At 46.3% G+C, this 21,630-nt stretch overlaps 1 protein-coding gene across 2 annotated transcripts in view; it reads left to right on the forward strand.

Annotated features, from left to right (window-relative positions):
- The window catches only part of NTM (neurotrimin), a 701,070-nt gene that overhangs the window by 312,542 nt on the left and 366,898 nt on the right, over positions 1 to 21,630 (forward strand). The window contains exon 1 of one of the 2 annotated variants that reach the window (XM_050921720.1): positions 11,245 to 11,279. The exons of the other annotated variant lie outside the window; for it this stretch is intronic. The gene's annotated coding sequence lies outside the window, so the exon portion shown is untranslated. Of the gene's footprint in view, positions 1 to 11,244; positions 11,280 to 21,630 lie in introns of those variants that run through there. 2 annotated transcript variants of the gene reach the window in all.

Below are 21,630 nucleotides of genomic sequence, written 5' to 3' on the forward strand. Positions count from 1 at the left end.
CGGCTGGCATCTGAGCTGAGACCCCACCCAATCCCATCAAACAGTGAGCCAATGGATTTAGACCTTCACAATGGGCAATAGCAGCAGAGTGGGGCTGGGTAGGGATAGAGGACTGAACTGAAGTTTAGGAGACCTCTATTCTATTCCTGTGTCTGCTGTTGGTGACGGCCTTGGACAAGTCACTTTGCTGCATTGTGCCTCAGTTTCCCCATCTGTAAAATGGGCATAATGGGATCTTTTATAAAGTTCTCTGAGACATTTGGATATAAGGCAAGGTATTATTACACTTACATGGGATGTAAGTGTGTGATGGGGTGTCCACCTCACACATGATTGGAAAGGGCTAAAGTGGACAGGCAGGCCTATTAACTCAACATGCTGCACCTGGAGGAAGAGCCAGGGAGCAGATTGCAAGCAGGCTCAGCTGTGCAGGAGCAGGCAGGGCCCAGGAAGCTGGCAACAGACAGGGGCTGCTTCTGGGAAAGGGCAGTTACTCCTTGACTTGGAGCTGGTAAAGCCAGAATAAGGCGGGGAACCAGGAGTGGCAGGAAGCAGTCCAGGGAAGGAGCAGTGAGAGATGGGAGAGGAAAGCCCAGAACTGCTGGATTGAGGGTCCCTAGACTGGAACTCAGAGTAGAGGGAGGGCCTGAGTTCCTCTCCCAGCCACGGCGGGAGTGGTACAATGGGACAGTGAATGGGACAGACCGCCTGAGACTGCCAGTGTGAAGAGAGACTGTAAAAGACTTTGGTACGCCGGAAGGGGAAAACACTGAATTACCTGGCCAGTGGACTGAGTCATGAAGAGGATCCTGGGGTTCCAGGAGGGGGGCTTCAGAACAAAGAAAGTGACGGAGTGAGGGCATGCAACCATAGAAAGATGTGTGGACCTGAAGAGCTAATCCCCAGAGTGGCCAGGAGGAGGCGCAAGACCGGCGGTGACTGGAGCACTCCCATCACAAAACAGTACATAGAATTAGCCTTACCTGCACAGCTGAATTTTATCCCTTCAGTGCTTACACTTAGAAGCTATCCAGTTTTGCTTTCAGTAGCTAGATACGGTGCATACTGAGCTATCATTACTCCTTGTATTGCCAAGAAGGGCAGCTGCAAAGACTGAGGTACAGTAATGTTTAGTTGTCAAGGGAACTGGTGCATTTTAAATGACATTGTACTTGGGACCGGTTCAGCAAGATTCTTAACCCAGGAGTGCCTCTCTTGAAGTTACTGGAGCTACACACGTGTACATCAGGCATGTGCCCTACAGAATTGGGATATTGGAGGACTCAAGTGTGTGCTTCTAGGCAGAGGTAGAATGGAAGAAGGCAGCTGTTTCCAGGTTCTGGGGATTGAGAATGGTGTCTTTGCTCTACTTAAATTGTCTGGGAGAATTAATTAATGTCCCTTAAGTAAACCATTGCTCCAAAAAGTCAAGGCTGTGCTTCTTGGGAATGAAACAAAAATAGACTTAAAAAACCTTCTCTGGAGATCTAGTCTGAATGCAGCCCGCCTGGCTGGCCAGACGTGGGAGGTAATGCTGAAATGAATATTCATCCTTTAGTTAGGTAGGCGGGGAGTATGGCCCTGCTGTCCCTGTCAAAGGGGATTTACTGCTGTTTCCAAGAAGAGGCAATGTCAGGGAGGCAGCTTGCTGTCAAACGGGCAGTGCGGGTTGTTTTGCCTCCTGGTTTACACACACCAGTGAGGCGATGCTGTTATTTGGTTGGTTTGGTTTTAGCTGGGACCGCATGCCTGCGTGAAGGGGATGCTCAGTGCAGCATGGTGTATGGGTTTGGTCTAAAATGGGACAGCATGACCTGGTCATTTCCCAGGCACCTGCTTGTGTTAGATGGCAGTGCTCATGCAGCATGAGGATTCCACTGGTGCTGCAGCGGAGGTGATGTCAGAATAGATTTACCGGGAAAGCCATGAATGAACCCAAAGTTCACCCCACCCCAGTCCTTACTCAGGTGTTCTGGAGTTTGCATGAATCTAAAACTCCCAGCTGCAGAGCCAAGGGAATTCTCAGTTTGTCTAAGTGAACCAAAAAGTAGGAGTATCGTACAGCCCCCCAAATCATTCATATTTGTCTTTGGTGTCCGCACTGAGACCTGTCACAAGATAACTGGTCCCTGGACCAGAATAGGTGAGCCTAGTCGGGCCAGTTAAGGAAGGCTGGGTTACCTCTATAAAGAACTGCTAGTGGGCAGCTGGAGGAAGGACTGAGAGAGGCTGTGGTGGGAAAGTCACAGTGGAGCTGGCACCTGTGCTGGGTCCCTGGACCAAGATGTCCAGGCTCAGAGAAGCAGCCCTGGGGCTGCAGGTCCAGGAAGGGAGCAGGGCTGACTGGAAGACTGCCAGGAGCAGGAGTCCCTGCTCTGGCCCCGAAGAGCTGGCAGTTTAAATAGACAAAGGATAAGAGGCACAAGGCAAGAATGTGACTTTCCCAAGGAGATGCAGCAGGTCTGATCCAGAAGTAGAACACAAGTCCAGTGCCCTCTTCGCTAGATCACAGCTTCTCCCCAAGGCCCCTTCAGCCGGATATAGTTTTACTCCCTGTCCTAAACTGCTGTGCAGCGTTGCTTCATATTGCCTCCTATTGAGAACCGGTCATTGGCATTCAAGGGCAGAAGGTGGATTCCAAGACACGTATTGTAGAACTGAATTGGTGACAACTAACAAACCTTCACACACAAGTGCCCATAAACTTCCATTTGGATACTTCTAGCCAGGCCTCATGGGGCACGAGGCTGCAGCACCCTGGGAGAACTGGTTCTCCCCTGATGGCAAGGTTGACCCTTCATTTATGGTATTTCATCCACTTCCCTCCCCTTCTCCATTAGTAGTGTTTGTTCGATGTACAGTGGTAGCACCTTGGAGCCCCAGTCATGGACCAAGATCTCATTGTGCTTGGCGCTGTACAACCACAGAACAAAACGACGGTCGCTTCCCCCAAGTGCTAACAATCCCTGTAGCCATGCCTGTGGTACATGTACATGTGTCTGTCTGGGACAACTTATGGCCACCACTGGTGCATGGAGTCAGATGCATGAAACCTCACGCATACTTCCCAAAACCACCCATCATGGGTGGCTAGGAGAACATAGGAGGCTAGGAGCAGCTGCATGGATCACCAGCAAAGTTTGCACTTGGGACTTTGAACACCCTAGTGGGTGAATCCATGAGACCCAGCAACAATAATAGACTATTATCTGCTAATGAGTCAGCCACCAGAGGGGACAGCAGGGCACATTTTCCAGCCTTTGACGCTAGTGCTACTCATGAGGGAGAGATCCCCCTCTTTTCTCCCTGCACTTCAGGAGTGGGAACTTAGAAAGAGGCATCCCTCAAAGCTTGGCTGCTTCTTGCTTGGTGTGCATAAGATGGAGGAAGCTCTGCCAACCTGTCCCCAAGCCCGGAGGAGAGAGCTGGATTTTGTTATGCCTTGGTTAAATAACATTTTGTTTTCACGGCAGCTGATCCCTTCAGCTCCTCTAACTCAGCGCTGCTCGGCAGCATCCCCTGCATGCCCGTTTTCCTGAGCGTGACAGCTTGATGACCGCGTCGGCTAGATGATAGTAATTGGCTAGGTGTTTAGATGCTCCATCATCTCCACTGCCCCCACTCCGTCACAAGAGGATTTCAAGTGCAATTTTCGCTTGCACATCAAACAGCAATTTCCCTTGCCGAAATCACAACCTGTGAAAACTCTGCCCTAATCAAATCTATCAAGTCCCATTTAGGAGCTGGCTCCTGTCTGTTTATCAGGGAAATGGACTTGAAATTGGCCCCTCTAATGGAATCCCGTCTCCCACACAAGTGTTTGGAATTAATAGCAGGGCCCGCTGCGAGCTCGGAAAGTTGGGCGCTTGATTGTGGTTACAGTAAATTGCCACAATTTCTGCTCCTCGATACTCTCAAGTGACATAAGGATTTTTAGGAGGGGGAGAAGGGGTTGTATATGTAAGCGATCCCTGTCTTGTTGATAAAGAACAGTCTTGTTATCACGGCAACCCCGTTTGTAACAGAGGTTAAAAAAAGGGAAGGTGTTACAAATGCTTAGGTGCTGACAGCAAAATTCAGAACAGGTCACTAAATTCATGGTTACTCGTTTATTGCCTGCAGCTGTGATGCCTTCTGGTAGGAGTGAATCAGCTTAGCTAAGCAATGCTAGGTCAGATTGGTTTTCTCTCTCACCTGAAAGGCAGCAGTTCACTCCACTGAGGCTCAGCACTGCCTCTGAAGAAGCAACAGCACCCTGCCGAATTATTTCTGCAGTTCCCAAGGGCTCCATAGAAGTCTCCCTTCCAAGCACCAAAGTCCTAGCCCCGCTTTGTGAGTTTAAAAATCCCCACAGCAGCTTGATAGAGAGATGAGATGATAACTCCATTGCATCCTGGGCAGCTTGTTTGTTGAGTAATTACGGTGGTGAACATCTTTACTAAGCAAGAGGGTCTGAGTGATGGCAGTATTTTGCTATCCAAAGAATAAAAGACAGGTACTGTATGTCAAATTATACTAGTGGGAGCTCCATGTTAATTTTAATGGTGCTTTCAGGTCATTTGGAGTCCTCCACCCCCGTGTTTTAGGTTGGATATAGTGCTCTTTTCCACTCCCTGCTGTGTTGTGCTCCTGGGAGACGTTACATAGACACTTTGGACCTTAATCTCTCTGTTTCAATCCCCTATCTGTAAAATGCGGATAATAGCCCCTTATCTCGCAGGGGTCCAGTGCAGACATATTCATTGTGACTTGGAAGCAGTCAGATACTGTAAAGGTGTGTGCCATAGAATAGCCCAAGAGAAAATAAATAATTTGGTCTTCACAGCAGGCTTCTAATAGTGTGTGATAAATAAAGCCTGGGGCCACACTGAACAAGAAGGATGCAACAAAATATGGAATAGCTGCTCATTAAGTGAGCAGCCATCCATGCACTGAATGAGGCAAGGGTCCTGTGGGGGAAAAAATAGTATGTCATTAAAGACTGCATCATAATGCATCTGCACGAGGGGGCTGAATTAAGGTTGCATGGGCATCCTTAATTCTGGCAGTTCCTAACTTTTGATTGCTTGGCTTTGCTACTTTAATGTTGCTACTATAATGTTAACATATATATATATATATATATATATATATATATAAAAACACATTGATATGTTTTGTGGCTTCCCTAATGTTGGTGAGTGAGAGAGGCGCTGAATGTTCTGTGAGTAGGATGTTTACTTCGGCGACTCTTTAAGGACAGCACTGTGAGAAGGCCTGTGGTGTGTGATTTATTTTTTTGTCTCTCCACATGATGACAAATGGACTGCTGGCCTTTCCTTCTTGGTCTTGTTTGTGTCTCTCTGTAACTGGCTGTTGGATATAAGGGACAAAATGTGTGAGTCTGTGTATGCAAAGAGCCAAATGTCCCCTCCTGCCACTGGGCTGAGGGTATACAGGGCCAAATCCTCAGCTGAGATGTATCAGCATCACTGCATTGAACTCAATGAAGCACTCGTGACTTGCATCTGGTGAAGCTCTGACTCTCAGCATCTTCCTTGTATTGCTCAGCATCTTACGCATCTGGCCCTAGATCATGTAGCATTCCTCCGTGGAGCTGTAAAATGTTAAAACATGGCGTGTGTGTGTGTGTAAGAGAACATGAACCAAAATGAATCCCATGATACACAAGAGAATAGAAACTATATGTTTGTAACTGCTTCCTAACCAGAATTAGGATGGATGCTGCACCAAGTGAGGCAGGGACACAGATGTTAACAGACAATCACTCCAAGATCACAAACACTCAACACACTGATTACAAAATCTGTCCTTGGGGATCAGGTCACCTACCGCTAATGCAGCCATCTCTCGTGTGGAATGCAGCAGCTGTTTAACAGTGCATAGTAACACAGCAGTGCAGGCCTGGAAGAGGAAGAAGGAAAACTAGTCAATGTATGTAACTGTATCAAAACAATAAAAAGAATGACACATCCGCAAAAAATGACAAGAGGGAGCTGTACAAAGGGCCTGGTCCTACTTGTGTGGTTGTTTACAACAGTGCTAAGTGTACGTAAACTGCTACCAGAATGGAATGGCATCCTCTAATATCTATTTTCCACAGGCATAAATGACAAGATAAGGAGCAAGGCGGTAGTGAGCTGGTCCTGATTAAAATAATCTAGGCCTTGTTTACATGGGAACATGATGTCAGTGTAACTGGCTTTGTTAGGTTTCTATGTTAGTTCAGGGCTGGATTTATTGCCAATGTAATTATTCCAGTACAACCCCTAATGCAGATCCATTTATACCAGTACAAAGGTGCCTTCTACCATTATAGTTTATAGCAAGAACTGTACTGGCATAGGCACAGTTATACTGCTCTAACTGCATCCAAACTGGGGGCGTTGTGCCGTGTTAGGGGTACATTTCCAGGTGCACAAGTTTCCACTAGACAAGGCCTTACCCATGCTAGAATTCAGCCACTGCACACCCCTGAGAAAAGAACCCTTGGGCCTGTAATGATCACCCGTGGTCAGGGCCTTGAGTTCATGCCGTCAGGAGCTCAGTTCAAAGAGGTAACTCGATTCACACTGGGCTCCTTGGGAAGAAGTGTGCAGCTGATCCACCTTGCATCATCTTGCAAGCTGTGCTGACCTTCTTAAAAGGGATCAGCAGAGCGATTTGAAGGAGACAAAGGCTTTTTTGCTTTCTATTGGGGTTCAAAAGGAGGAGGGAAATTAACAACAGAGATTAATACATGTATTAAATATTTATCTGCCCTCTTTTTACATGATCCTTTTATATGATGACCCAGAAAGCTGTTAAAGATCTATTCCCTCCATCTCTCCTCTCTGCCTTTCCCTCAAAGCCTTTGGTTTTGATTAGAAATAAAGCTCTTCCCCAACAGCCCCAGGAAGTGGTGTTGGGCCAGCATGGGTCAAGCGGAGCCTTGTTAGCTGATGAAATGTGATCCTGCTAACGATGATGATTCTAACAAGGCAGCCTGCGTGGTTCATTGGTGATGGGGTGGGGAGGAGTAATGGATCAAATGGGAGGGAAAAGAGTGAAAACAGCAGGTGTGGTAGCTCAGAATTTCCATTGGGCTTGGATGGCACCACTCGACTCGGGGTCACTGCAACCTTCTCCTCAGTACAGTGCTGGGTGAGGTGGTACAGAAAGGTGGCTTGGACATACACATAATCCACCTGTCCTCCCTAATATACCCGATACATGTTATAGCAGGGGAGGGCCTCCCTGACCACAAGTGTTGGGCCTTTGTTAGCTTCATCCTAGCTAGTGGCAGATGCTGCATTGACAGCCCTGGGGCTTGGAGTGTCCTTTCTCTATGGGACATCTCAGTCAGGGGCTGCACAAGCTACTCTCCATCTCAAAAGTCAGTGTGTTTCTCCTCCTGACATGGAGGGACCCTTCTCTAGGGATGCCTGTGGAACTCTATCTCCAGGGCCAGTCACCCATTGCCCTCTCAGCTGAACAGGGCCCATTCATGCCAACTGCACTGTTGGGTTTCTGTAATGTGGGATGTGGTCACTGAGGCCAGCAGTTTCACCTCCCAGCTATCTGATAGTGGTAACTTTCATTCACTACTGACCCAGGCTGAGTTTGAATTAGTAACATTAAATGGCACAGCAGCTGTCCGCTGACACAGCCAGAGCCCTCTGCAGAGGCTATTTTTTTGCATGTTCATGCAGAACCTTGTTGTTGATCCTTTTGTTCAATAATATCTTGTAGGGGTGAGTTCCACAAGTTAATTCTATTACTCAAAAACCAAACTTCCTCTTAAAGGACAGTCCTCTGTAACTGCTGAGTTGCCTCTAACCTCCCAACCACCAGCCTTTAGTCACTGTCCAGCTTCAGTGCTTTTCCCTATTTGCAATAGTTAACTTAACTATTCAAACACGACTGAAATCCTTTGATGGAGCAGTTCTAGCCTCAGAAGGTTCTAGGGTTTTTGAGCTAGTTACTGCGTGGGGAATGTTATCAGCCTGTGAACTTTGAAACAAAGGCTCTGTGCTGAGAGGGCAGGAAGCAGAGGTAGATCAATGAAATGCAGGGAAATCCAAGTTGTTCAACTAAGGATCATGATCAGAATTTCCGAACTATTTTCCCTGTCTGCCTAAAGGGGTATAGTAATTGAATGCAAAATATGTAAAAGTCTGTGTGGGCTAGACCATCTGAGATCACCAGATGAATGGAAAGGTGTGTAAGACTGGAAGGCTTTCTGTTGTGTATATAGCTGTCTATGTTCTTCTGACTTCCCAAATGGGCTGAGATGGGGATGGAAAGGAAGATCAGCAACAGCATATTGTGATTTGAATGCAGCAAGACTTCTAAAGCCTTTTGATCAGGTTTCTACTTTACTGCATCGTACTTTATCTGTTGAGTCTCCTTCTCTCAATAGCCTCTGTAATGGGGTTCATTCAGCACTCTGGCGCCTCCTGCTGGCTATCTTGGGAATTAGCTCTGCCTATTAGTGCACCCCCTTTGGGTGGTGTCTCACCGCTGTCACTCCTGCTCTAGGACCCAGGTCTCTTCAAGTATCATGTGTCCTCTTCAGCAACATAGCCCTCCGACCATGCCACACACTGTGCTCCCCACTTCCAGGGGACGTGCAGTCTGCTATTCAGCCACTTCCCTTAGTCACAGAATACAGGCAAACAGTTTGGGATAAACAACATCTGGCTCATCTGGCCCAGATTGAGCATTTGTCTGGGAGTCAAAGTTCTGATCCAGCCGCTGGTGAAGCTAATGAGAAGATTTCCATTCACTTCACTGGATGTTGACCAACGTTTTATTCTTAACACAGCCACTGACTTCCTGAATGACTCTGGGCAAGCAGTGGTACCTCCCTGTGCCTCAATTACCTTCTCTACGGAGCGAAGCTAACAATGCCTGTTGTTGTTTTGCTGAGCCCAGCAGTCTGCAGGTTCAGGAGCAAAGAGGCCCTCGTCACCAAGGGGAAACTGGGGAACATCAATATTTTTTCGTAAAGTTTGAATTGAAATTAGCATTTTCTCAGCCTAGCGCTGGAGGCTAGTTTCACAAATGACATCATTTTCTGGTAAGGTGGCAGCCTCCAACACCTGCTGTATAAATTACAATGTTAATTTTTTTTAAAAGAAACGTTTCATATTTTATTTCTTGTGGCAAGCCTCTCCTACTGTGGGAACTTTCATGTTCTTACACTGAGCAATTACAAGAGCAACTCTCAGACTTATTTATTCTATTACCTTAGGACGTAGAGGCCCAAGCCAAGATCATGACCTCATCCTGCTAGGCGATGTACGTACACATAGGAAGAGGCAGTCCCTGCCCTGAAGAGTTCACAACCTTAGTAAACAAGACAAGAGTGTTTTTCATTGGAATTTGCCGATTTGTTGAGGTCAGAATGTTTCATGGAGACAGTTTAAGTTCAGCACAGTCCTGACGGAACCTGGGCCGAGTTTTGATGGAGCCTTGCCTGGCAGGCAGGTTTCAAAGCATGCCTGGTTTCCTGCTCAGCTTCTCATGAGTTCGCCTGACACAGTGCCTAGGGGTCGAGTAAGCAAGGCTGTCCAGTGCCTGTGGCTCTGGGGCTCTGGGGCAATCTGTCTTGCAGGCCGGCAGAATTTCAAAATTTTCCATTTTCGTTCTGAATCGGGTGAAACCAAATTTTGAAATACCCCAATCCTCCACCAAACGAGATTATTTTTCTCTGCCCAGATCTAATTATTATCCTTATTTAACAAATGAGGAATGGAGGGGATTGCGGTTGAGAGAGTGGAACTGCCCAGGCAGAAGTGTGATCTTGGGGTCAGGGATTAGGTCTGGGGTTAAGTAGATGTGTTGCATTCGTAGCACTACCATTGATTTAGTAGGAGACCCTGGGTACCTTAAAGCACCTCTATATGCCTTGCTTTTCCCCTCTGTGCTCTTGAAGAGTGTCTTGCTTCTGTGGAATTTACCGGCTGAGGCTGTCTTTAATAATAACCCTTACCTTTGTAAGATACTCTGAGATCTATGACTGTGAAGTTCTGGAGCCCTGAGATTCTGTTTGTAGCAAAGAAGTGTCTTCTCTTTTTCAGGAACACAATCTTATTAAACAAAATCACCCTTCAGAACAGGAAATCCTCCACTGGTGAGAAAGGCTATTAAGGTTGCTGGTCTGAAAGTGCACAGTGTTGTTGGTTATTGAACTGAAAGTGATCCTTGCCTCCACCAATCCGAGTAAAGTGAAAACTAAAGTAAGCCGAAGCGTGTATGGTGAAAAGTAAATTGGATTTTACAAATGCTTTCCGTTTCCATAATCTGAGCTGACATTAGTAACACAGCTGGAGGAATTTTAAAATACGCATGTCTCAGTTTTTCAAAAAACGACTGATTTCAGATACCTTGATTTTGGGGTCAGAGAAGGGAGGGACAACATGAGATACCTTAAAGTAAGCACATTTGCAGTAAGTGCTGAACTATCACTCTCTGAAAATCAGGTCTCTTCAGAGCACCTCAGTTTAGGCATCCAGAATTGCTAGTCCAGTGGTTCTCAAACTTTTGTCCTGGTGACTCCTTTCACACAGCAAGCCTCTAAGTGCGACCCCCCCCTTATAAATTAAAAACACTTGTTTATATATATAACCCCCTTATAAATGCCGGATGCAAAGCAGGGTTTGGGGGTAGAGCCTGACAGCTCATGACCCCCCATGTAATAACCTTGCGACCCCTTGAGGGGTCCCAACCCCCACTTTGAGAACCCCTTTGCTAGTCACTTTTGAAAATAGGGTGGGGATACTATGTATAAAACTGTCCTTCATCCAGTGGCAGCTGTTACCAATTTAACTAGCTGGTAAATATCCTGTAGTAAACAGATTATTATATAATAGGTGTTATATTATTAAATGCTAATATATGATTATTTCTGTCTTCTAACACCCACATCCCCAAATGTAGGTGACATGGGGCTTAGTTTGGTTTCCAGTAGATATAATTACACAGTAATCCACAGAAGCCTGTGCAAAGACTCTGCCATTATATGGGACTGACCAACAAGACCTATTAGTGTTCCATGTAATTAACAAATAGCTAGACTGCATTACCTCTTCTTAGCCCCGTTGTTATTGCTGGAGAGACACTTAGGGAAGCAAAATTGTGGTGTATTGAACGCTATGTTAATATTACAAGCTATCACTTTAAGTTGCAAGGTATTTCCCTTCCATGCTGGCAGGCTAGGGGCTCTGTAGGGAAGGGTGGGATCTGGGTTATCTGCAAAGAGCCAGGCAAGTTGAACTGTGTCTTTCTGCCTTTAGGTAAGAGTCTGCGGTGTCTCTCTGTAATTGGTTGTTATGTGTTAGATTTCTGGATTTTAAGAGATAAAGTCATGTTATGTTGCAACTTTATGCACAGAGTACAAATGTTGTTTATCCCAAGCTGTCTGTGTGTATTCCATGACAGAAACGGAAACAGAATAACTTTAAGTGTAAGAGAGATGGGCTGTTGGTGTAGATGTATGATTTTCACGTAGACCCCGATTTGCATGGTCATACTTCTTAATTTGATGCACATGCTTAAGTCCCTTAGATTTCCAAGGTAAGTATGTGTGAATATTTGCTGGGTCGGGACCTTAGGATTCAAGAGTTCTGAGGTTCAAATCCAGGAGAATAAGAGAGTTTTGGGCATCTGGATTGCACAATGATGAGCACTCCGGATGCAGTCAAAACTTTGGCTTTTGAGAAACTGACAGTTTTTTTTTTCTAGTAATAAGCACAAGGAACTGAGAGTCAGCATGTGCCTAGGCCCAGCTCTGCCAAAGGCATGCTGTTCCAACTTGGACGCATCTCGGGTGACCAGACAGCAAGTGTGAAAAATCGAGACGGGGTGGGGGGTAATAGGAGCCTATATAGGAAAAAGACCCAAAAATCAGGACTGTCCCTATACAATCGGGACATCTGGTCACCCTACACATCACTTCGGCTCAAGTTTTCAGGAGTGCCCTTTAATTTTAGGTATCTCTGCTTTTAGTTGCCTGACCATAGGCATATAGGGTTTAATAGCAGCACTGAACGCTCGCAGTTTCCATTGACTACTGCTGTAGTTGGGGATTACTCAGGAGAGCTGCTTGCGATGTTTTTTCCATTGAAAATATTCTTCTGTTTCCTCACTGTCAGAGAGGTTGAACACTGTAGCTGGAGAGAAAGTCAGACTCTAGCTGTTTAAATTGCGCACTCAGTTCAGGTATCCAATTCAATATCAGAAGCTATTTTTTTTTAAAAGGTGGGTCTTCCCCTTTCTGTGGCTTAGTGTCCCTGTCAGTGACCTCTAAAGAGAACACTTCTCTGTTTCACAAGTGTTGTGGTGAATGTTCGAAGGGCAGCACAAAACTTAGCAACCAATTTTTTGTTTCAGTGAAAAGCTTTTCAAACCATGTGAATTTTTTTCACTAAAAATGTTTGACAGTTTGAGTTTTCAATATAACAGTGCCAACAATAAAAAATGTTTAGACTCAAATGAAATAAATAAAATGGGTGTCTTTATTTACCTTTTTTTCAGTTCTGCTCGTTTTTTTTTCCAGTGGGAAGGTGGTGGAGGGAGAAAGAAACCAGAAATCCAAAAAATGTTGTTGGTTTGATACATTTTGATCTGAATCAAAATGTAATATTTTTGTTGGCTGTTTTCAATTGTTTTGTCAAAAAAAATGGAAAAAAATAATCTGGAATTTTTCAAAAGATGCAGAAAAATGTGTTCCCTTCTAATCTTTTTGCAGAATTCCCATTTTTTTTATTCTCTCTGCTTATTAAACTTTTGTAAAGTCGCCTGCGATTCCCAGCTAGAAAGTCAATAGGGGCCACATTCAAACTTCAAAGTCATGCTTCTTTAAACCAACTGGGAATCTGGCTTTGTGAACGAAGGGTCTAAATCAGAGGTGGGCAAACTATGGCCCACGGGACCCTCCTGCTTGGCCCCTAAACTCCTGCCCCTGGAGGCTAGCCCCCGCTGTTGTCCCTCCCCCACAGCCTCAGGTCACTCAGCCATGGGTGCAAAGCTCTGAGCGGTGGGGATGTGAGCTCCGGGGTCAGCACAGCTGCAAAGCCACGGGCTGACCCAGTGCTCTGTGCTACATGGGGGCGATGGTGTGGCTGGCTCCACTTGGGCAGTGTGGCTGTAGCATCACCAGTCACCGGTACTCCAGGCCGTGTGGTAAGGGAGCAGGGAGTGGGGGGTTGAATAGAGGCCAGGGGAGTTTGGGGTGGCAGGGGTGTGGATAGGGGTTGAGGTGGTCAGAGGGCAGGGAACAGGGGGGTTGAATGGGAGCAGAGGTTCCCAAAGGGGAAGTCAGGAATGAGAGGAGGGGTTGGATGGGGTGGTGTGGGGCAGTCAGGGGCAGGGGTTCCCAGGGCATTCAGGGGACAAGGAGTGGGGGGAAGTGGATGGGGCAGAGGTTCCGGGGTGACTGTCAGGAAACAAGGGGGGTTGGATGGGGCAGGAGTCCTGGGGAGGCAGATAGGGGATGGGGACCGGACCACAACCCCCTCCCCTAACCGGCCCTCCATACAATTTCCGAAACCAGACACGGCCCTCAGGCCAAAAAGTTTGCCCACCCTTGGTCTGAATCCAAAGCCCATAGGGGCACCTCAGTCTTGAATGGGTTTATCCTTCCAATCTCCCTGTGATGTAGGGCAGCACTCTTATCCTCACTGTACAGATGGGCAACTGAGGTTCAGAGAAGCTAAGTGACTTGCCCAAGACCACATAGGCTGTTTGTCAAAGCTAGTGTTCTAACCACTGGATCACCCCTTTTCTCAATAAGAATCTTTAGGATGACTTGAGCAGGCTTGGGATCAGGCTTACAACAAAGAAGAGGAGAAATTAAGAGAAAGTAGGGTGTTGAAACACAATGTCTTTTGAAGTTTTCCTTGGAGCGTGTCATGGTATAATTCCCCACTCTGAACCTTAGCGTCCAAAAGATGGGGTACCAGCATGAAGTCCTCTAAGCTCAATTACCAGCTTAGAACCTGTAGCGCTGCCACCAACCAGGAATTCCAGTGCCTGGTACATTCTGGTCCCCACAAAACCTTGCCCAGGGACCCCCAAGACCCAGACCCTCTGGATCTTAACACAAGGAAAGTAAACCCTTTCCCTCACCGTTGCCTCTCCCAGGATTCCCCTCCCTGGGCTACCCTGGAAGATCACTGTGATTCAAACTCCTTGAATCTTAAAAACAGAGAGGAAAATTCACCTTCCCCCCTCCTTCTCTCTCCCCCTCGCAGACTCTCCCTGAGAGAGACAGTAATCCTAACACAGAGAGACATTAACCTTTCTCTCCCCCTTTCATCCTTTCTCCCCACCAATTCCCTGGTGGATCCAGACCCAGTCCCCTGGGGTCTCACCAGAATCAAAAACAATCAGGTCCTTAAACAAGAAAAGCTTTTAATTAAAGAAAGGAAAAACAGTAAAAATTATCTTTGTAAATTTAAGATGGAATATGTTACAGGGTCTTTCAGCTATAGACACTGGGAATACCCTCCCAGCCTAAGTATACAAGTACAAATTAAAATCCTTCCAGCCAAATACACATTTGAACTCCTCCCAGCCAAATACACAATTGCAAATAAAGAAAACAAACATAAGCCTAACTCGCCTTATCACCTAGTACTTACTATTCTGAATCTATAAGAACCTGTATCAAGGAGATTGGAGAAAACCCTGGTTGCATGTTTGGTCACTCAGATACTCAGAACCCAGAGAGAACAACCACCAAAATCTAACAGCACACACAAAAACTTCCCTCCCTCAAGATTTGACAGTATCCTGTCCCCTGATTGGTCCTCTGGTCAGGTGACAGCCAGGCTCATTGATCTTGTTAACCCTTTACAGGCAAAAGAGATATGAAGTACTTTTGTTCTATTAACTCTTACTTATCTGTTTATGACAGAGTGACATTCTATGTTTTGAATGTAGAGGTTTCAGATTATCTTTGATATTCCAATCTTCTTGTCAATCCCTCTGTTGCATTTGTTCCTGTGAAATCTCCTTGGTTTTGTGTTGTTTGTTAAGCACACTCTTCCTGATTTTGATCTGAGAGTGCTGTCTCCTAGTGATACCCACTGATCTTTGATAGCAGCATAGAAATAAATCCTGGGTTTTCTCCTTGTTCCCTCTTAGGGAAAGAGTATAGGGCGGCTCTTGTGACAGAAACCCTCCCTACTCTGCCTCCAAAACCCAGTTACTGCTGATGGGCCAATAAACCCATTCCCTAATATTCCCTTCACTGCAGTAGTTCACACTGATAGAAGGTCAGTGTATATGCGAATACACAACTTTTTGATTTATTGGTTTTCTGAATTCATCACTCCGTCCTTTAAATTAAAACTCGCTCCAGATGGGGTCTCTGACACAGATTTATTGATCTGCAAATAAGCCTGTCTCATAACCTGTACAGCTGCCTGTTCATCTTGCACCGAAGGAGGGTTCATTACTCTATGGATGGCCCAAGAATCAAAGTGAGGCGCTAACCTCCCATCCAGAAGCGGTGCCAGGGTTTTTGGCGCCCTAGGCAGGGGTCCTTTCATGCTCCCGGTCTTCGGGGCACTTCAGCGGCGGGTCCCGGAGCGAGTGAAGGACCCGCCGCAGAATTGCCGCCAAAGACCTGGAGCGCGGAAGGACCCCCCGTGGCCGAATTGCCGCATCCCCAAATCCTGGTGCCCTAGGTGATCGCCTAGGTCGCCTAAATGGAAGTGCCGGCCCTGCCCCCACCCTATCTCTTCCCATGCCTCTTCTGTCTCTGCCTGTCTCATTATTTTCATGCCACTTGACAATTTCCATATCTCTTTCCTAGGGTGCTCACTAATGATTTAAAATGGATGGCATAATCTATGACCCAAATGCCCCACCCCTTTCATCTAGACAGTGGTGGTGATCAAGTGGTGGAATGGTCTGGTTTGAAAGAGAAGTGATCATAGACATCATTGGAAAGATGGACAGCTTTTATCTTTATCTGTTTTCTACCTCACAGGGAGGAGATGGGGCTCATGATCAGAAATCTTCAGGGCCCAGTGAGTTCCCTATGTTATCGTCTCATGGGGATGTGCTTAGAATGGACTGTACTCAACACAAGAACAACACAGAAACTAGACATGAGAACGGAAATATGTATTAAGAGGTCTATGGAAGTGTGTGGAGGGAATGGAAATAAGACTTTAAAACCTCAGATTGAGGGTTTCATCTTTTAGTTTTGAACTTTTACACAAGGTCCAATTTACTGGGTAGGGGGGAGCCTTCACAAAAAATGCCTGGGATTTTGCTCAAATATGGAGATGTTTTTAGCTGAAATGATCCCATCCAAAATGATCTTATTTACAGCCAAAGTACTTAACACATTTTCTGATATTTTTGGAATTTAGAATTTCTTTTGGATGGAGGAGGAGGAATCAAGTCACATGGGAAATGATGTGTTTCACCTCTTTCTGAGTGTTCAGCAAAAGTTTTGAAAATGGGTATTACTGGGGTCTGAACTGACCCAGAACAGGATGAACTTATCACCCATATTCTTTGTCTTTTTGATAGGAGACATCTCTTTCCTAAAGATCTAGGCCAAAATTCTGAAAACCAAGGGACTGAGATTCCCAGCAGCCTCTGGTCTCAGTGAAGTCAACAAGACTATCAAGTATTCAGTTCTGAAAATCAGGGCATGTGCATTTAGATGTTAAGGCCTTGATCCTACACCTACAATGCACTATGAAAAGCCCTCTTGAAGTCAGTGGATCTAGTCACAGTTGCATAAAGATACTCGCATATTTGAATCTTTGCAGGATCCGGGTTATGGATGTGGAAGCACTCATGATAAAAAAAAAAGTTAGTTAACTGGCCCACATGCCTACAGCCAGAGCATGATCCTTCCCATTGGTATGGTCTGTAATGCTTTACCTAAATGACTCGAGAGAAAGAGACAAAGTTGGACTGGCAACTACTTTGAAGGACAAGTTGGTAGCTAGAGGCACAGTAGAAGTACATGCCTCTTAACGCTGACCACAGGAAGGATGGATGAGATGGCTCAGAAGACAGCTGATTGGCAAGCTTGCCAGAGGAGTGCATACTGCATGTGAATAAATAGGGGTGGGGTTCAGATGGGGTGAGGATGATCGGGAGAGGATGGCTGAAGAGGGAGTCGGAAGGCCTGAATATTCATTCATCCCTGTAATCAGGAAACTAGCCTGGGAAGGTTTTAATCACCGTGTGTGGTGATGGAATGCAGAGCAAGTTTATGGTTTGCAGAGAGCGGACTGACACAGCTGATTGATGTCAAATATGTCATGATGTATATTGTAAAGCTGGGAGATTTAATGGTGTAACTTCACGCAGGCTTGGAAGTGAGGTGCTGCATAGTAGAGAGTGATGGATGGGCTCATTTACATGTAAAATTGCCAATGGCATTGACAGTGCTGGTATGCAGTGGGAAGATAAGAAGGATACAACAAGATTCTCTCTGACCCTGGTACTGGAACATTAAAATATGCTGTGGGGAGCTTATGGGCTTTGCAATGTGTCTCTGGGTGCGTGGGGATATGTGTATAGCTGTGGGGGGTGGAGATATGCTCACACTTGCCTGTATGCACTTGTGTGTAATGCTATACACATGCATATATAGCCCTCTGGTGTGTTACAGGTCCTCCCATATGCCAATCCATAAAGGCAACGAGTTGTTATTAGAGCCTAGGCTCTCAGTCTTTTAGCTCGGGCAGTTCCTGGTTCAATCCCTGCGTTGTCAGCCAAGATGGTGACAGTCACACACCTACAGATTATACGCATGCACCTAATTCAATCAGCTCCTTCAGGTCTCAGTCCTGTAAGGTGCAAGCTGCTACCAATTCCTGGAGGAGAGGTGTGGACCGAAGATGGCAAGAGCAAGACTCTTCTTGACCTCCTTACAGGTCTGTGGGTCTGTTGTTGAGAAGGCTCCACCTCCAGCACCTTGGGGCCTAGGCATGGGCTCTGTATAATGCAGTGTGCCAGAGTAGCATAGCTGAGGAAGAGAGTGAGTTCCTGGAATGGCCTGGAGCCTAGCCCCATGGAAAGCTTTGTAAAGGTAAAGCAGTGCAGGTTGTACAGCTGTGGATCTACTATGTTTTCTACAGCTTGTCCTGCTTGGGAGTTGGGGCATCATCTCATATGCCAGCTGTAGCTTCTGCGTGAGCTTCTCATTTAGGCCCAGATGGAGTGAGTTACAGAAGCTCTAAGACCCTGATCCATTGCCCAGTGCAGTCACTGGAAAGGCTCCCAGTGATTTCACTGAGCGCTGGATCAGACCTAAGTTAGCCACATAGGCACCTTCCTTTCCCCTGCTACTCTGAGCTATTTCCAGACTAGCAAGGCCCTGCGTTGGCAGGTCTGTGAGCCTGCAGCTGATCAAGGATGGGAATTACCCATGATGCTGCCTGCTCTCCTTGCTACTCACATGAGTCTCCTTGGGGAGGAAGGTCCAAAACAAATCCAAACATTGGTCAAAAAAGGTAGATTTGGTAACTGCCACCTTTTAAATAAACTTAAGTGCAATCCCCACCCTCAGCCCTGCTCTTCTCCATGTGTCTTGCAATAGCCCTGCTAAGGCCATGGCCTGCCCTGCCTCCTTTAAAAATAAACCGGGATGAAACCAACAGGAGTCTAGAGAAATCGCCCTAGAGTGCTCTACCCAGGTGCAAAGGAGGGTGGTGCTACAGGGAGCCAATTGCAATGACTGGATCCTGTGTCACCTGGTCCCAGTAATTTCTCTCCAGGAGAGGATCAGACTCAGCAGATCTCTGCTGCATCATGTGCCCCAATCTGGATGTATCCCCTTTTCTCCCCTTACAGTGTGGGTAAGGTGGGGGGCTGGTACAGGAGCAGGCTCTGTTAGTGGGGGGAATTCTCCACTGAGCATTTCTGGCTGCTTTCAGTCCACATTTTGCCACTCAAGTGGTGTAAAGGGGACCCAGTGGAGTGGAGAATCTGGTCTAAAGAAGGGGGGTTTTGAACACTTCCCTCTCCTGCCCCCAGTAGAATTCCATAGCTGGGGTCGCAACAGGGAATTCTGTCTGTAGCATGGTCGGAAAGTAGGGATGACACCAAAGATTTCTCTAGGACTTTTCTGTAAGGGGTTAACTTATTTTCCCTCCTCCCCAGCTAGCAGCCTCCCTGCCCTGCACAAACTGCCTGACAGCATGTGGGATATATTTTTCCTTGCTGTGACTGCACTGAAGCCAGTGGACTTACTCCTGGGAGGAATCTGACCAGTTATCTTTCAGGGAAATTCTGTGAGGTCAGAGAAGTGAGGAGGAAAATCTTGCTCAGAATAGGCCACAAGAGAATTCTGGGAAGGGATGGGAGCAGAGGGGAGGCTAAAAAGGCTTCTGCTACCTAATGAGAGTGACTTACACTGCATTATACCATCCCACCCCCTCCTCCTGCCCTCCACCGTCTTTCATCCTGTGCCTCATTGCAGCCAACTTGACAGTAAGCGGGAGGGTCTAAATTGGGATATTTTTCAGAGGCAGTTGACTAAGCACCGACTGAGCTGACCCTGATATAAATGCTTAAGAGGCTTTGGAGGGGATTAAGTGACTGTATTTTAATCTTGCCTTCTTCATGGTGATGTGTCAAGGATTCCAGCACGCTGCCTGAACTTGTGGATTCATTCATTCTCTCTCCCCGTCTCCTGCTCTCGAATGTGCTCAGGACAGATGACCAGTAAGCAAGAGAACTGTGCTTCCAGGAATTTACTCAGACCAGCCTTTCCTACAATTAAAGGACTTAACTTAAAGCTATCCAGCTCTGACATCTTGGATTGATGTGCCGCTCTCTGTTAGCTGGTGAAGAGGTATCAATTATAGACTAGCTCTATGTCCAAGCAAGAGCCCATGACGAGGTGGGTTGGGTTGGGTTGGATAGGCCTAGTGATAAGGGGAATCAAGAAAGTTGTGGAGCTCTTGTCAAGTTCAGATGCTCATCATGTTCGTTCTGATCCAAAGTCCACTGAAGTAATTGGGAGTCTTTTTCTGCTGTTTTCAATGAGCTTTGAATCAGGCCCTGAGAACACAGGATTAGTCTGGTATCCCATGTCCAAAGCAGTCAGTATCTGCCGCTTCAGAGAAGGGCGCCAGAAACCCATGTCGGATTATTAGTCCTATTTAAAATTGGATTATGGTAGTACCTGGACATTCCAGTCAGGATTTCTGTACTTGGCATTGTACATGTGAAACATCTGCGCTGACGGGTTTGAAAGCTAAGGAACTGAGGTGTAGCAATATTATTATTTATATTACCATAGCACTTACGAAACCCAGTCAAGGAGCAGCATTCTGTTGTGTCAGGCGCTGTACAAATGCAACAAAAAGATGCTATCTGCCCCCAAAAGTTACAATCGTAAGTGTAAAACAAGAGAAAACAGATGGAGACAGACAGTTGGGGGAACACAAGGAAAAAAATTATACGATAGTCGTTTGTACGATGGGCATCTCAACACGCCGGCAGTCTCACTGATGTCAAGTTTATTGTAGGCATCCTGGAAAAGAGTTTGGAGGAGAGAGTTACAGGGGAGTGTTTTAAAATTGAACAAATGGGCGATGGAGGCTGGCATCCCCATCGGTGGTGGGAACTGACGTCGGTGGTGGGAACATGAAAGCGAGGTGATAGCTGTTGGGGGCTGAGCTGTGCAGGGCCTTGACAGTGAAGACAATCCATTCATGTCTGATGCAGTGGAGAAAGGGAAGCCAGCAGAGAGATTCAAAGAGAGGCGTAATGTGACCAAAATGACGGGCCAGGAGATGGATCTTTGCTGCAGCAGCCTGAATGGATAAGAGTAGTGCAAGATTGCATTTGTCAACACCAGAGAGAAGGATGTTCTAGCAATTAAGACGTGAAATGACGAGAGGCCGTACACTTAGCCTGTTGGTGCCTTGGTGCCCTATCTTTAAAAGGGGGATAATGGCATTGCCCTATCTCACAGGGAAGTCAGTGGGGGAGCCATAGGGCTGCAATCTTGTAAAATCAAACAATCCTGTAAGGGTCTGCAAAATCTAGCCCCAGCATGGGAAGAAAGTGTCTGCTTGTTTAGTAGTTCATTAGTCTGAGGAAAAAATTTAAAGGGAACATGCATCTGACAAAGTGGGTATTCACCCACGAAAGCTTATCCTCCAATACGTCTGTTAGTCTATAAGGTGCCACAGGACTCTTTGTCACTTTTTAAGGGGAACTCAGTAACTGACTCACTTAGCTCTTTCCTTGGATTAGGGATGCCAGTATTAGAAACAGGCCGTGAAAAGGAGACCAGTATCTGCAATATACATTGGACTTTCCTGACCTCCAGCCAGGGAGCGCCAGATAAACTGTGTGCTTAGCCACCCGCGGGGGCTCCATTCATTCCTAGTGACTCTTGCTAATTGGGTCAAACATACTTTTGGCCTAATTGCACCACTAGGGAGAAAAATATATATTTATAGCAACATCAGCCCACCAAACCTGTCATACAGAATTGTGCACCTATGTTTTGCAGAACTGTGCATCCCCATTTTCAAATCTGAAGGCCTGAGCACAGTCACCTAAACACGCATGTGGGTGCATTAATACTTGGCCTGATTTTCACAAGTGCCAAGCAACTAAAGCTCCCATTGGTTGTGAGTACTCACTACT

This window comes from Gopherus flavomarginatus, chromosome 13 (genome assembly GCF_025201925.1).
Source record: "Gopherus flavomarginatus isolate rGopFla2 chromosome 13, rGopFla2.mat.asm, whole genome shotgun sequence".
In the NCBI taxonomy this organism is placed as follows: domain Eukaryota; kingdom Metazoa; phylum Chordata; order Testudines; family Testudinidae; genus Gopherus; species Gopherus flavomarginatus.